Genomic DNA, 17,933 nt, shown 5'->3' on the forward strand with positions numbered 1-17,933 from the left:
GTAGTGAACTGTACTGTAATTGTGCTGTCCCCCCTCTACATGCTTTCTGTTCTGTTGTATACAGATTGTTGGTCCTTTTGTTTTTATTTTTATTTTTGAAATCCAAAGCAGAACGTGTGGATTGTGAAATGATGTGCCCTTTTTTTGTAAGTGCAGTGGTATAAGCAGAATACTTTGGATTTATGGACATCTCTGCATGACCGCAGGGTATTGTTATAATTATGTTATGACATCAGGAAAATAATGTCAGAGGGAAACTAAGGACTTGTGTTGTCTTGTTAAAACTAACAGAGCAAGCAATGAGAAATTATAATACGGCCAGCAAAAATTTGTCTTTTTGAAACATGAAACTGGAGTTCTTACACAAACAGCATGATAAAAAACAAACCATTGTAATATATTTATTCAAGCTGGACCCAGTAATGAAGGGTTCACCCCGATTTATCAGAGCTGTAGCTTTATGCAAAGGTGCCATTAGACAAAGTTACAGACATCAATTTGGTCAAACATTTAACTTTTAATGGTCCCACATTCTACGCAGCAAATATACAGCTAACTAAATGTTTGTCCAATAAAAGGTTCAAAATACAAATTTGTTTTGTTTATCTACAAATCTAACAATGAAAAATGCGTACATTTGAATCCAGCCACCTTATTGACTCTATTGGAGGAGGCTGGAGACAAAGGAAAACCACGTGTTAAATTGATGACGTAGGAATCCACTGCTGTGAGCCACGTATAACAAATTTAGATGCGCATCCAAAACAATATAAATAAATACATGTATAAAAACCACAACGGTGTAGGAATGAAAAAAACACAAATAGTGCCACATTATAGTTAATAGTCCATAACATAATAGTCCAAGCAACTAACATCCAAAAAAACGGTGTAATCGATAAGAATTCACAGCCGCGGCTCAAGCCAGCCAGCTGGTGTGTGGTGGAGCTGTAGGACCCGACGTCACCACGCACCAGCTGGCTGGCTTGAGCCGCGGCTGTGAGTTCTTGCTGAATACATCGTTTTTTTTGGATGTCAGTTGCTTATCATCATATTGGAATAAAGAAACCTTGATTTTAGTACTGCACCATGGAGTCTTCTTTCTACCTTTCATAATACGCTCCACAAGCGATCTTACCCTGACAAGGGTCCCACAAAGCATACTGCAGCAGTTGGAGAGTTGCCTTTGGAGGAGAAGATTCGGATATCGAATGAACATGTGAACACACCGTCCCTGGCTGATTGATCCCTCCTGTGTATGCCTATATGATCTCTATAACCTGAGATCCAACAGATCTGACAAGCGGCCCTTTGGTCTTTAAAATCACTTTTTTGGCTGTTGTCTGGCTGCCCTTTTTGTGGGGTGAATAGAGCAATCGTTACACCTTCTGAAGAGTCCAATTTCCTTGTCAAAAGAAGTACTGAAGAGTCCAATTTCAACTGATTTATACGGATTGATATCTGTTATGGACTATTAACTATATTGTGGCACTATGTGTGTTTTTTTCATTCCTACGCCTATGTGGTTTCTATACATTTTATTTATATTATTTTGGTTGCGCATCTAAAATTGTTACACATCGATTAGCTGAATATTCAGCTATTCTAGTTGCAGCACCACTTTCTTCCTTTTTAATGTTTTTTAACAACAAATATACTTAATTTTGTTACACCGCTTTTTACCAACACATATACTTTTAAATATAAGTATATGCACATATATAGAGCCATGACAGGTCCTCTTTATACTCCTTCATACATATATAGTGCCATGACAGGTCCTCTTTATACTCCTATGCATGTATAGGGCCTAGACAGGTTCTCTTTCTATCCCTATATACAGTGGGGACGGAAAGTATTCAGACCCCCTTACATTTTTCACTCTGTTATATTGCAGCCATTTGCTAAAATCATTTAAGTTCATTTTTTTCCCCTCAATGTACACACAGCACCCCATATTGACAGAAAAACACAGAATTGTTGACATTTTTTGCAGATTTATTAAAAGAGAAAAAAACTGAAATATCACATGGTTCTAAGTTCTTAAGACCCTTTACGCAGTATTTAGTAGAAGCACCCTTTAGATCTAATACAGCCATGAGTCTTTTTTGGGAAAGATGCAACAAGTTTTTCACACCTGGATTTGGGGATCCTCTGCCATTCCTCCTTGCAGATCCTCTCCAGTTCTGTCAGGTTGGATGGTAAACGTTGGTGGACAGCCATTTTTAGGTCTCTCCAGAGATGCTCAATTGGGTTTAAGTCAGGGCTCTGGCTGGGCCATTCAAGAACAGTCACGGAGTTGTTGTGAAGCAACTCCTTCGTTATTTTAGCTGTGTGCTTAGGGTCATTGTCTTATTGGAAGGTAAACCTTCGGCCCAGTCTGAGGTTCTGAGCACCTTTGTTGCTATCACAGTCTAGGGTACTATTTATTCAAACACTTCAATTGTAAGGGATAGAGCGAATATATAAACACACACACACCATCTCATAAAAAGTGAGTACACCCCTCACATTTTTGTAAATATTTTATTATATCTTTTCATGTGAAAACACTAAAGAAATGAAACTGTGCTAAAATGTAAAGTAGTGAGTGTACAGCTTGTATAACAGTGTAAATGTGCTATTCCCTCAAAATAACTCAACACGCAGCCATTAATGTCTAAACCGCTGGCAACAAAAGTGAGTACACCACTAAGTGAAAATGTCCAAATTGGACCCAATTAGCCATTTACCCTCCCAGTGTCATTTGACTTGTTAGCGTTGCAAGGTTTCAGGTGTGAATGGGGAGCAGGTGTGTTAAATTTGGTGTTATCACTCTCACGCTCTCGTACTGGTCACTGGAAGTTCAACATGGCACCTCATGGCAAAGAACTCTGAGAACCTGAAAAAAGAATTGTTGCTCTACATAAGGATGGCCTAGGCTATAAGAAGATTGCCAAGACCCTGAAACTGAGCTGCAGCACGGTGGCCAAGACCATACAACAGCTTAACAGGACAGGTTCCACTCAGAACAGGCACCGCCATGGTCGACCAAAGAAGTTTGAGTGCACATGCCCAGCATCATATCCAGAGGTTGTCTTTGGGAAATAGATGTATGAGTGTTGCCAGCATTGCTTCAGAGGTTGAAAGGGTGGGGGGTTAGCCTGTCAGTGCTCAGACCATACACCGCACACTGCATCAAATTGGTCTGCATGACTGTCGTCCCACAAGGAAGCCTCTTCTAAAGATGATGCACAAGAAAGCCCGCAGTTTGCTGCAGACTAAGGACATGGATTACTGGAACCATGTCCTGTGGTCTGATGAGACCAAGATAAACTAATTTGGTTCAGATGGTGTCAAGTGTGTGTGGCGGCAACCAGGTGAGGAGTACAAAGATGAGTGTGTCTTGCCTACAGTCAAGCATGCCGATGGGAGTGTCATGGTCTGGGGCCGCATGAGTTTTGCCGGCGCTGGGGAGCTACAGTTCAGTGAGGGAACCATGAATGCCAACATGTACTGTGACATACTGCAGCAGAGCATGATCCCCTCCCTTCGGAGACTGGGTTGCAGGGCAGTATTCCAACATGATACTAACCCCTAACACACCTCCAAGACGACCACTGCCTTGCTAAAAAAGGTGAGGGTAAAGGTGATGGACTGGCCAAGAAAGTCTCCAGACCTAAACCCTATTGAGCATCTGTGGGGCATCCTCAAACGAAAGGTGGAAGAGCGCAAGGTCTCTAACAACCACCAGCTGTGTGATCTCGTCATGGAGGAGTGGAAGAGGACTCCAGTGGCAACCTGTGAAGCTCCGGTGAATTCCATGCCCAAGAGGGTTAAGGCAGTGCTGGAAAATAATGGTGGCCACACAAAATATTGACACTTTGGGCCATACTCACTTTTGTTGCCAGTGGTTTAAACATTAATGGCTGTGTGTTGAGTTATTTTGAGGGGACAGCAAATTTACACTGTTATACAAGCTGTACACTCACTACTTTACATTGTAGCAAAGTGTCATTTCTTTACATCACTAATCAATATGAGGATAAGGCTGAATTAAGAAAAAAAAAAACTAACGGTACAGGTTGCTCCATTAAGACACACAAGGTGGATGGGAAGAATCCCCCACCTGAACATTGTATTCTAACAGCAGCTCCCTCATCAAGGAAAAGTTTCCATGTCTCTTTCAAAGAAAATGATCAAATGATCAAATTTTAATCGAGCAGGGACAGCTACACACTTGTCAAAATTCAGATGGTCCCTGCTGAAGCAGCCAAATTTCGATTAGTGTAGGGGCAGTTTTACAGTCTTCATCAGGAGCTGCTCATTGAGGCTTACAAATAGCTTAACTAATTTTTTAAAAGTCTTTTGCATATCTTGCTTTGTAATCACATATCATCTCCTTTTCCCTTAGGACGAACACATACTAGCAATCCTGTTGCCAGCAGCAATTCACCAGTGATGAGATTACTAGAGGGCAATGATACCACTCACCTACAGGTGAAACTCGAAAAATTAGAATATTGTGCAAAAGTTCATTTATTTCACTAACGCAACTTAAAAGGTGAAACTAATATATGAGATAGACTCATTACATGCCAAGCAAGATAGTTCAAGTCGTGATTTGTCATAATTGTAATGATTATGGCTTACAGCTCATGAAAACCCCAAATCCACAATCTCAGAAAATTAGAATATTACATGCAATCAATAAAACAAGGATTGTACATATATCGGACAATATCAGACCTCTGAAAAGTCTAAGGATGCATATGTACTCAGTACTTGGTTTGGGCCCCTTTTGCAGCAATTACTGCCTCAATGCGGCGTGGCATGAAAGCCATCAGCCTGTGGCACTGCTGAGGTGTTATGGAAGACCGGGATGCTTCAATTGTGGCCTTCAGCTCTTCTGCATTGTTCGGTCTCATGTCTCTCATCTTTCTCTTGGCAATGTCCCATAGATTCTCTATGGGGTTCAGGTCAGGCGAGTTTGCTGGCCAATCAAGCACAGTAATCCCTTGGTTATTGAACCAGGTTTTGGTGCTTTTGGCAGTGTGGGCAGGTGCCAAGTCCTACTGGAAAATAAAGTCAGCATCCCCATAGAGCTTGTCTGTGGAAGGAAGCATGAAGTGCTCTAAAATCTCCTGGTAGACGGCTGTATGACCCTGGACTTAATGCACAGTGGACCAACACCAGCAGATGACATGGCTCCCCAAATCAACACAGACTATGGAAACTTCACACTGGACTTCAAGCATCTTGCAGTGTGTGCCTCTCCATTCTTCCTCCATACTCCGGGTCCTTGGTTTCCAGATGCAAAATTTGCTCTCATCAGAAAAAAGGACTTTGGACCACTGAGCAACAGACCAGTTCTGTTTTTCTTTAGCCCAGGTAAGATGCTTCTGACAGTGTTTGTTGTTCAGCAGTGGCATGACAACAGGAATACGACATTTGAAGCCATGTCCAGGATCCGTCTGTGTGTGGTGGCTTCTTGATGCATCGACTTCAGCCTCAGTCCACTCCCAACACTTTTGAATGGCCATTTCCTGACAATCCTCTCCAGGCTGCGGTCATCCCTGCTGCTTGTGCACCTTTTTCTTCCACACTTTTCCGTTCCACATAACTTTCTATTAATATGCTTTGATACAGCACTTTGGGAACATCCAACTTCTTTTGCAATTACATTTTGAGGCTTTCCCTCCTTATGGAGGGTGTCAATGATGGTTTTCTGCACAGCTGTCAGGTCAGCAGTCTTTCCCATGATTGTGATTGCTACTGAACCAGACTGAGAGACCATTTAAAGGCTCAGGAACCCTTTGAAGGTGTTATGGCTTAATTAGCTGAATAGAGTGGGACACTGAGCCTAGAATATTGCACCTTTTCACAATATTCTTATTTTCTGAGATTGTAGATTTGGGGTTTTCATGAGCTGTAAGCCATAATCATCACAATTATGACAAATCATGGCTTGAACCATCTTGCTTTGCATGTAATGAGTCTATCTCATATATTAGTTTAACCTTTTAAGGTGAAATAAATGAACTTTTGCACCATATTCTAATTTTTTGGGTTTCACCTGTATGGTGTTGCCCCCTCAGACAACATGGAGTTCTCAAATTCCTCAATCCCATGTAAATGAGATCGTATTTTATGAAACTGAAGCGTAAAGATAACACTTAGAATAACAGGAAACATCCAGAATATAAAACACTAAAACATTTCAGTGAAAATCTATGAAGCATTCTACCACTATGATGAAAGCTACAAGCACTGGTAAGGACATAATAGTTAATGCTATGACAAACACCTGAATCCTTGGGAAGCTTAAAACTCAGGTGATGTCTATTCAACCATGCAGGTTGAAAAGTACCTCATGAAAGAGATTTTTGGATTACTGCACTATAGTGGTGCTTATATACTCCTAATATGGGGGCGAAGCTCCTGGGTTAGAAGAGCCAACATAATTCAGGATTATGGTTCAAAATCCAAAAAATAAGAAACATTTAAAAGATCAAATACCAGGATATGGGATTCAGAATAAAAACTGCAGGAGAAACTGGAGAGAGTAAGTTTCCAAGAACTAAGGGGAAAAAAAAAAAAAAAAAAAAAAAAGACAACCCACTGGTAAAAATGGGGTAAAGTTTGAAACAGTTTAATGGATTCAAAATTTGCAGTCTATATGGGAAAAAAATTGATTTGGAGCTTCTACAAAATAATGTAGCTGTACCAGCTGTAGGCTGGGGGATCCTTTTATGTCATGAGCAGGTGAAGCAAGCACCCAGAATGAGAACCAGAAGGTTTAAGCATACCACTGTTAGGAGTTTCACCAAAAAGGCAAGCCAATAAGAGGGATGTGCTGGAACTGGACAGAACAAAGCTAATAAGGGGACTGGAGGACCTCAGTTATGAGGAGCAACTGCAAACATTAACCACTTTTCGTCCGGCCTATAGCAGAATGACAGCTGGGCGGTGGTTCAGTTATCCTGACTGGGAGTCATATGACACAGTTGTGCTCAAGGGTTTACATAACCTGGCAGAATTTATGATTTCTTGGCCATTTTTCAGAGAATATGAATGATAACCCAAAAACGTTTCTTTCACTCATGGTTAGTGTTTGGCTGAAGCCTTTTATTATCAATGAACTATGGTTACTCTTTAAATCATAATAGCAACAGAAACAAAATGACCCTGATCAAAAGTTTATATACCTCAGTTTTTAATACCGTGTATTGCCCCCTTTAACATGAATGACAGCTTGAAGTCTTTGGTGGCATTTGTGGATGAGACTCTTTATCTTCTCAGATGGTAAAGCTGCCCATTCCTCTTGGCAAAAAGCCCCTAGTTCTTGCAAATTCTTAGGCTGTTTTGCATGAACTGCACGTTTGAGCTCTCCCCAGAGTGGCTTAATGATATTGAGGTCAGGAGACTGAGATGGCCACTCCAGAATCTTCACTTTATTCTGATGTAGCCAATGACATGTCGACTTGGCCTTGTGTTTTAGACCATTGTCATGTTGGAATGTCCAAGTACGTCCTATGCGCAGCTTCCTGCCTGATGAATGCAAATGTTCCTCCAGTATTTTTTGATAACATACTGGGACCAAATGTCCTGTGCCTTTGTAGCTCACACATCCCCAAAACATCAGCGATCCACCTCCGTGTTTCACAGTAGGAATGGTGTACCTTTCATCATTGGCCTTGTTGACTCCTCTCCAAATGTAGTGTTTATGGTTGTGGCCAAAAAGCTAAATTTTGGTCTCATCACTCCAAATTACTTTGTGCAAGAAGGTTTGAGGCTTGTCTCTGTGCTGTTTGGCGTATTGTAAGCGGGATACTTTGTGGCATTTGCGTAGTAATGGCTTTCTTCTGGTGACTCGACCATGCAGCCGATCTTTAAGTGCCTCCTTATTCTGCATCTTGAAACACCACAGTCACACCACAGTCCTGTATTTCACCTGAAGTTATTTGTGGGTTTTTCTTTGCATCCCAAACAATTTTCCTGGCAGTTGTGGCTGAAATTTTAGTTGGTCTACCTGACCATGGTTTGGTTTCAACAGAACCCCTCATTTTCCACTTCTTGATTAGAGTTTGAACACTGCTGATTGGCATTCTCAATTCATTGGATATTTATTTATATCCCTTTCCCGTTTTATACAGTTCAACTACCTTTTCCCGCAGATCCTTTGACAATTCTTTTACTTTCCCCATGACTCAGAATCCAGAAAAGTCAGTGCAGCACTATATGAAAGATGCAAGGGTCTGTGAGGAGTCCAGAAACTCATTGACCTTTTATGGGTGGCACAGAGGTGTAGTGGGTAGCTCTCTCACCTAGCAGAAAAAAGGGTTGCTGGTTCGTATCCCAACCATGACACTACCTGCCTGGAGTTTGCGTGTTCTCCCTGTGGCTGCGTGAGTTTCCTCCGGGTACTCCGGTTTCCTCCCACGCTCCAAAGACATGCTGGTAGGTTAATTGGCTTCTGTCCAAAAAAATGGCCCTAGTATATGAATGGGGACCTTGGATTGTGGGCTCCTTGAGGGTAGGGACCGATGTGAGTGTACAATGTACAGGGACAGGGACAATTGTAGACACTCAGGTTGAACTGGATGGACTGGTGTCTTTATTCAACCTTACTATGTACACACACACAAACTAATTACAAGCAAACAGATCACAGGTCAGGATGGTTACCTTTAATAGCCATTCAAACCCCTTTGTTTCAACTTTTGTGCATCAGGCCAAAATCACCAGGGTATATAAACTTTTGATCAGGGTCATTTGGGTACTTTCTGTTGTGATCTTGTTTTAAAAAGAGTAAACATAGTTCATTGATAATAAATGGCTTCAGCCAAACACTAACCATGAGTGAAAAAGTTTTTGTCTTATTCATATTTTCTGAAAAATGGCCAAAAAAAATCATAAATTCTGCCAGGGTATGTTACATAGTAGGTGAGGTTGAAAAAAAAGACACAAATCCATCCTATGTGTGTGATTATATGTCAGTATTGCATTGTATATCCCTGTATGTTGCATTCATTCAGGTGCTTATCTAATAGTTTTTTGAAACTATCGATGGCCCCCGCTGATACCACCACCTGTGGAAGGGAATTCCACATCCTTGCCGCTCTTACAGTAAGGAACTCTCTATGTAGTTTAAGGTTAAACCTATTTTCTTCTCATTTTAATGAGTGGCCACGTGTCTTGTTAACCTCCCTTCCGCAAAAAAGTTTTATCCCTATTGTGGGGTCACTAGTATGGTATTTGTAAATCGAAATCATATCCCCTCTCAAATGTCTCTTCTCCAGAGAGAACAAGTTCAGTGGTCGCAACCTTCCATAACTAATGTCCTCCAGACCCTTTATTAGCTTTGTTTCCCTTCTTTGTACTCACTCCATTTCCAGTACATCCTTCCTGAGGACTGGTGCCCAGAACTAGACAGCATACTCCAGGTGCGGCAGGATCAGAGTCTTATAGAGTAGGAGAATTATTGCTTTATCCCTGGAGTTAATCCCTTTTTTAATGCATGCCAATATTCTGTTTGCTTTGTTAGCAGCAGCTTGGCATTGCATGCCATTGCTGAGCCTATCATCTACTAGGACCCCCAGGTCCTTTTCCATCCTAGATTTCCCTAAAGGTTCTCCCCCCAGTGTATAGATTGCATTCATATTTTTGCCACCCAAATGCATCATTTTACATTTTTCTACATTAAACCTCATTTGCCATATGTCACGGAATGTCCCTCACTCCGCTTGAGTGCTTCCGTCAGTATACCACTTCCTTGTAGTCTGGACTCAGATATCAGATATTCCAACCCCTCTCAAGCATAAAACAAGGCGACACTTGCTTAGATGCTAACATGGACTGTTTATTTAGAATCAAAATTACAGGACTTTATATGCCGTTGGAACCTCCTCTAACAATACAACTGTAACCTAATTAACATGAGCTAGTTTACTAAATCATTTACCCAGACTAGGTGACTACGTCTCCTAGCTCATTACCATAAACAAACACAGGGTTAATTAGAACAACCAACAATGTGTGGAATACCCTTAGAACCTGTGGTAAGCCAGACTAAACTCATTTACATTAAACACATTATAGCAGAGAACAAGACAGGTAGTTGGAGTTGATGACACCAGCATCTCCTCACAGTATGTGTCCCAACAGTATGAATCAGTCTTATCAGCAGGGGGCTGCTGGGGGAATCCCCCCTCCCTCTTCAGGGACACACATCCCAAATGACCACAGCAAAAGAGTCCACAACAGAATCAAACAACATACAATATATACATATATACACGACTGAGTCCGATTAGTACAGTTCAGACTGGATTTCTAATTCACCTCACAAAGAGTATTGTTCCCTTGAAAATCCAGGGCCCATAATCAAAAGGCAAGAGGCTTGCATTCAGTCCTCTCCAACAGCCTCTGTCCTGGCTAGGTCTGTCACATTTCTCCCCTTTCGGCAGGAGACTAACACAGGAGGAGACCCCAGACGGGTTGACTCCGAAGTTAGTCCATAGTTCCAGTCCTCTACTGCCTGTACCCACACAATACCCCAAACAAATTGTTCCAGAGTATTACTCACCCAGCCAACCTCTGCCTCTTTCAGAGAACATATCTGCCGCTGGGGAGAGGCCCCGACTGGCCCTTCTCCCTGGAGTCCTTTCTGCCGCTGGAGAGAAGACAGGGGGACGGGGCTCACTCCATCCTGCTGTTGGGGGTCTGGGCCGACTGCCCAGCATCCCTGGGGTATACGGGTGGGGACTGAAGCCCCATCCACCGACACCAGATCAAGCTGCAGTTGTGAGGTGATGACTGCATTCTCTCCTTGGATCCTGATCTGCAGCTCGCGATAGACTGCAACCTCCTCACCTTGGGCCTCCACAATTGCTGCAGGTGTGGGGCAGAGGTCTTGGACCCTCTGTCCGGTTGCCAGCACTTCTGCTGGGGGTTTGCTAGGTGGTTCCTCCTCTACAGAAACGTCTATCAAATCCTCAGTCTCTGGTATTGCTAAAAGTGTGGGACAAAGGTCTTGGACCCTCTGTTCAGATACCAGATCTTCAGCTGGAGAAGTTTGTTGTAACTCCATAGATGCTGCTGGCAGAAAATTACATGTCCCTGTCAGTGTTGTGGGAGAAAGGCCGACTACCTCTTCTCTCAAGAAGGCCGAAGCCACTGTTGGTGCTGCGCAGAGCACAGTGAACTTTGGCCCTGATAGCAGCTCTTCTGCTGGAGGCTCATCAGGTTGTTCTTCCTCAGCAGAAAAGTCTATCAAATCCCATGTCTCTGCAACTGATGTCTGGGGATAGAGGTTTACCATCTCCTGTTCATGGAACCCAGAAGATGCTATCATTGCTGGGCAGAGGTTAGCAGAGCTCTGCCCTGTTGTTAGCACTTCAGCTTTGGGAATGGCAATCTCCAGATTTTCCACTGCCGATTCTCTGGCATGCTGTTGGACAGGCACATTCCTCCATCCAAGATCATCCCATGCAGAAACAGGATCATCAAAAGGTCAGTCAGCACTTGCTGCATCCACCATAAGGCCTCCGCCTCCATAGCTGTGGGGGCAGGTTGACAAGGCACACTATTACTCTGCCACATTGCCGACTCTTCAGCCAGGATTTCAGGGTTGTCAATTGGCATTTCCTGATAGTCCCAGGCAAAGGGAGCCCAGCCCTGGCACTGAGCAACGCCTAGCAGCCGTCTGTAGGCCATCTCCAGCTCCCATTCCTGAACGGCCAGAAACTCCAAATCTTCCTGTGCCCAGTGCACTTCCGAAATGTTCAGTAGCCCTTCTCTGAAATCCATGATTTCGTCCACCTGCCACTCCAAATCACTCCCAAAGTTAGGGTCCCCTGTCAGCTTCAGGTACAACAGTCCCAGGACGCCGTAGCTTAAGCCTTCCGTTGGGCTGTCATCCACTATCCAGGGACATGCTTGGGGTACATGCCACCAGAGGGCTCTGTAGCTCTCATCCAGCTTCATCTCTGCCCAGACCAGCCTGCTTAATTCAGCTGTCTGCTCCTTGTGCGGTCTTTCTCCCAAAAACCGCACCCACAATCCATACTGCGACCAGTACCATTCCTCGATGGAGGGGAGAACTTTTCCCTGGTGTCGCTGCTCACGGGCTAGCGCTTCTTTCCAGAGTTTGCAGCGAATAGAATCACACCATCCCAGCAGGACCTGCTCTGATACTGATCCTCTGTGCTGTGTCTGCATCTCTCGCAACCTCCTTCCGAATTCCTCCTCCATGGCGGCTGGTATCTGTACCTCTCCTCTCCTGCTCTCCGGACCTTGGATCCAGGTGGAAGTTTGGATGTCCCAGACTGCAGGAAGCTTCCCGCTGCTTGCCACCAATGTCATGGAACGTCCCTCGCTCCGCTTGAGTGCTTCCGTCAGTATACCACTTCCTTGTAGTCTGGACTCATATCAGATATTCCAACCCCTCTCAAGCATAAAACAAGGCGACACTTGCTTAGATGCTAACATAGACTGTTTATTTAGAATCAAAATTACAGGACTTTATATGCCGTTGGAACCTCCTCTAACAATACAACTGTAACCTAATTAACATGAGCTAGTTTACTAAATAATTTACCCAGACTAGGTGACTATGTATCCTAGCTCATTACCATAAACACAGGGTTAATTAAAACAAACAACAATGTGTGGAGTACCCTTAGAACCTGTGGTAAGCCAGACTAAACTCATTTACATTAAACACATTATAGCAGAGAACAAGACAGGTAGTTGGAGTTGATGACACCAGCATCTCCTCACAGTATGTGTCCCAACAGTATGAATCAGTCTTATCAGCAGGGGGCTGCTGGAGGAATCCCCCCTCCCTCTTCAGGGACACACATCCCAAATGACCACAGCAAAGAGTCCACAACAGAATCAAACATACAATATATACACGACAATATATACACGAGTCCGATTAGTACAGTTCAGACTGGATTTCTAATTCACCTCACAAAAGAGTATTGTTCCCTTGAAAATCCAGGGCCCATAATCAAAAGGCAAGAGGCTTGCATTCAGTCCTCTCCAACAGCCTCTGTCCTGGCTAGGTCTGTCACATTTGTAGCTGCCCACCCCATTAATTTGTTCAGATCTTCTTGCAAGGTTTCCCCATCCTGCGGAGAAGTTATAGCTCTGCTTAGCTTAGTATCATCAGCAAAGAGACTGAACTGTTTACCCCATCCTCCAGGTGGTTTATAAACAAATTAAATAGGATTGGTCCCAGCACAGAAACCTGTGGGACTCCACTACCCACCCCTGACCATTCCCCATTTATCACCACCCTCTGAACTCACCCTTGTAGCCAGTTTTCAATCCATGTACTCACCCCTATGGTCCATGCCAATGGACCTTACTTTGTACAGTAAACCTTTATGGGGAACTGTGTCACAAATGCTTTTGCAAAATCCAGACACACCACGTCTATGGGCCTTCCTTTATCTAGATGGCAACTCACCTCCTCATAGAAGGTTAATAGATTGGTTTGGCAAGAATGATTCGTCATGAATCCATGCTGATTACTGGGAATGATACCGTTTTCATTACTAAAATCTTGTATACAGTCCCTTATTCCCTCCAAGAGCTTGCATACTATTGAGGTTAGGTTAACTGATATGTAATTCCCAGGGATGTATTTTTGGGCCCTTTTAAATATTGGTACTACACTAGCTTTTCTCCAATCTGCTGGTACCATTCCAGTCAGTAGACTGTCAGTAAAAATTAGGAACAAAGGTCTGGCAATTACTTGAGTTCCCAAGTACCCTCGGGTGCAAGCCATCTGGTCCCGGTGACTTATTAATGTCAAGTTTCCCAAGTCTAATTCTAATTCTGTCCTCTGTTAGCCATGAGAGTGCTTCCTGTAATGTGTCACGAGGATGAACACTGCAGTTTTGGTTACTGAAGTCCCCTGATTCCCTTGTGAAGACCGAGAAGAATGAGGAGAAGAATAAATTCAAGACCTTTGCCATCTCCCCGTCCTTTGTAACCAGATGTCCTTTCTCATTCTTTATGGGGCCAATATGGTCTGTCCTCCTTTTTTTACTGTTTACATACTTAAAGAATTTCTTGGGATTTTTTTTGCTCTCCTCCACTGTGTCTTCGGTGTTCTATATTTGCAGCTTTAATTGCACCCTTACATTTGTTGTATTCTTTATAAAGTTTGAGCGCTAATGATGATCCCCCCGACCTTGTATTTTTTGAAGGCCTTCTCTTTGTATGCATTTTTACATTGGCGTTAAGCCATCCAGGACTTTTGTTTGCCCTTTTAAATTTATTACCCAATGGGACACACTGGCTAATGCCCTTATTTAATATGGTAATAAAGTGAACCCATTTATCCTCCGTGTTCTTTGTTCCTAAGCTTTTATCCCAATATATATCTTCTAGCAAGGTTCAGGGAAGTTGGCTCTTTTAAAATTCAGTCTCTTTGTATTTCCTTTATGTATCCTATTTGTGTGATTTATACTGAAGCCAATTGACCTGTGATCGCGGTTTCCTAAATTTCCCTGTATTTCCACATCCGTGATCAGGTCTATATTGCTGGTAATCAGTAGATCTAGTAACGCTTTATTTCTAGTTGGTGCGTCTACCATCTGACCCATGAAATTGTCCTGCAAGACATTTAGGAACTGGCGAGCCTTAGACAGATGCGTGGTTCCCTCTGCCCAGTCTGTCTGGATAATTAAAATCCCCCATTATAACATTTCCCATCCTTGCTGCTAATCCAAATTGTGATAGGAGGTCCGCCTCCCCCCTCCCTTAGGTTAGGGGGCCTAACGCATACTCCCAGTATTATTTTCCCCCTTGCTTCATCCCTTTGGAGCTCTACCCATAAGGATTCCACCTCCTCCCTAGCTCCCTTAGTGATGTCATCTCTCACATTCACTTGTACATTATTCTTGATATACAGGCATACCCCTCCCCCTTTCTACCCTCTCTATCCCTGCGATAAAGGGTATACCCTTGAATGGTTGTCAGCCAATCACGAGAGCTGTTGAACCAAGTCAAATACCAAAGTGAAATACCAACAAAATCCAAATCCTCCGTGTACAACAGTATCTCTAGTTCACCCATCTTGTCCACCAGGCTCTTGGCATTGGTGAACATGCCACGTAGTTTAGACCGGTTGCATACTATCCTCTTATTGGGTGTTCTGAGATTGCAAGTAGGACTTGTTGCTATACTTACCTTTGGTTTATGTGCTTTAGTCATTTTTTACATTGTTTAATTATAATGTAATGTGTTTGTTGTCTTGTGCTGCATGTTGCCATATCTAGAGACTGACACAGTAGCCTCTGGATATTTGTCACGTTATTAGTGTCATAACCACCATCTCCCATTGGGGAGAATAATGATATTTTAATTCATTAATGAATATATCATATTTTACCCTACATTGTATTCTGTGTCACTCATTTGGTCTTCTGGTTTCTTACAATCTTGATAAGGACAACCCTGTTTGATATATACAGGTAAAAGCCAGTAAATTAGAATATTTTGAAAAACTTGATTTATTTCAGTAATTGCATTCAAAAGGTGTAACTTGTACATTATATTTATTCATTGCACACAGACTGATGCATTCAAATGTTTATTTCATTTAATTTTGATGATTTGAAGTGGCAACAAATGAAAATCCAAAATTCCGTGTGTCACAAAATTCGAATATTGTGTAAGGGTTAAATTTTGAAGACACCTGGTGCCACAAACTAATCAGCTGATTAACTCAAAACACCTGCAAAGGGCTTTAAATGGTCTCTCAGTCCAGTTCTGAAGCCTACACAAACATGGGGAAGACTTCAGATTTGACAGCTGTCCAAAAGGCGACCATCGACACATTGCACAAGGAGGGAAAGACACAAAAGGTTATTGCTGAAGAGGCTGGCTGTTCTCAGAGCTCTGTGTCCAAACACATTAATAGAGAGGCAAAGGGAAGGAAAAACTGTGGTCAGAAAAAGTGTACAAGCGATAGGGATCACCGCGCCCTAGTCAAGATTGTGAAAAAAAACCCATTCAAAAATGTGGGGGAGATTCACAAGGAGTGGACAGCTGCTGGAGTCAGTGCTTCAAGATCCACCACCAAGAGACGCTTGAAAGACATGGGTTGCAACTGCCGCATACCTCGTGTCAAGCCACTGTTGACCAAGAAACAGCGCGAAAACCGTCTCACCTGGGCTAAGGAAAAAAAGAGCTGGACTGCTGCTGAGTGGTCCAAAGTCATGTTTTCTGACGAAAGCAAATTTTGCATTTCCTTTGGAAATCGAGGTCCCAGAGTCTGGAGGAAGACAGGAGAGGCACAGGATCCACGTTGCCTGAAGTCTAGTGTAAAGTTTCCACCATCAGTGATGGTTTGGGGTGCCATGTCATCTGCTGGTGTCGGTCCACTCTGTTTCCTGAGATCCAGGGTCAACGCAGCCGTCTACCAGCAAGTTTTAGAGCACTTCATGCTTCCTGCTGCTGACCTGCTCTATGGAGATGGAGATTTCAGGTTCCAACAGGACTTGGCGCCTGCACACAGCGCAAAATCTACCCGTGCCTGGTTTACGGACCATGGTATTTCTGTTCTAAATTGGCCAGCCAACTCCCCTGACCTTAGCCCCATAGAAAATCTGTGGGGTATTGTGAAAAGGAAGATGCAGAATGCCAGACCCAACAACGCAGAAGAGTTGAAGGCCACTTTCAGAGCAACCTGGGCTCTCATAACACCTTAGCAGTGCCAGAAACTCATCGACTCCATGCCACGCCGCATTAATGCAGTAATTGAGGCAAAAGGAGCTCCAACCAAGTATTGAGTATTGTACATGCTCATATTTTTCATTTTCATACTTTTCAGTTGGCCAACATTTCTAAAAAATCCCTTTTTTGTATTAGCCTTAAGTAATATTCGAATTTTGTGACACACGGAATTTTGGATTTTCATTTGTTGCCACTTCAAATCATCAAAATTAAATGAAATAAACATTTGAATGCATCAGTCTGTGTGCAATGAATAAATATAATGTACAAGTTACACCTTTTGAATGCAATTACTGAAATAAATCAAGTTTTTCAAAATATTCTAATTTACTGGCTTTTACCTGTATACAGTTTTCTTGACTAGAGTAACGCTACCGATACTCTGTAAACAATGTTACGTGGACATTATTGCACATAAGTTAAGGCCCTTGTTTCTCTTTTTTTGGTTCATATGTGCTTGAGCAAACCCACCACTAATGCCCCAAATACTACACTCTGGACTATGTTCCGCGCTCTCTCTACCTCTGGACCCTCCCCCGTCGCCTAGTTTAAAAACCTCTCTAACTTTTTGGCCATCTTTACTCCCAGCACCTCTGCACCCTCCTCATTTAGGTGCAGTTCTTCCCTTCTGTAGTACTGGTTACCGACTGAGAAGTCAGCCCAGTCCTCCAGGAACCCAAACCCCTCCTTACTACACCAGCTTCTCAGCCACTTGTTTAAGTCCCTAATCTCCCTCTGCCTTTCTGGTGTGGCTCGATGTACCAGTAGTATTCCTGAGAATACTACCTTGGTTGGTAGGTCCTTTTCCTCAATTTAGCAAAGCATAATCAAATTTGCTCCAGCAGAGAAAAAAAATTGCTTCCTGATCCCGAGAGGCAATCGGATATTCTCTGGATCAACTTTACCTCTAAATGTTAGTTATATTATGTACATTTAGGAAAGAATCCAGGCCTTTTTTAAAGCAATCTACTGAGCTGGAGTCTACTCCACATTTTCACAACTCTTACTTTGAAGAAACCATTTTGTATTTGGAGATGAAATCTCTTTTCCTCCAGATGTAAAGCGTGCCCATAGTCCTCTGTGATGACCTTAAAGTGAATAACTCAACACCAAGTTCACTATATGGACCCCTTATGTATTTGTACATGTTGATCATATCACCCCTTAATCTCCTCTTCTCAAGAGAGAATAAATTC

This window comes from Aquarana catesbeiana, linkage group LG01, assembly GCF_042186555.1.
Source record: "Aquarana catesbeiana isolate 2022-GZ linkage group LG01, ASM4218655v1, whole genome shotgun sequence".
In the NCBI taxonomy this organism is placed as follows: Eukaryota; Metazoa; Chordata; class Amphibia; order Anura; family Ranidae; genus Aquarana; species Aquarana catesbeiana.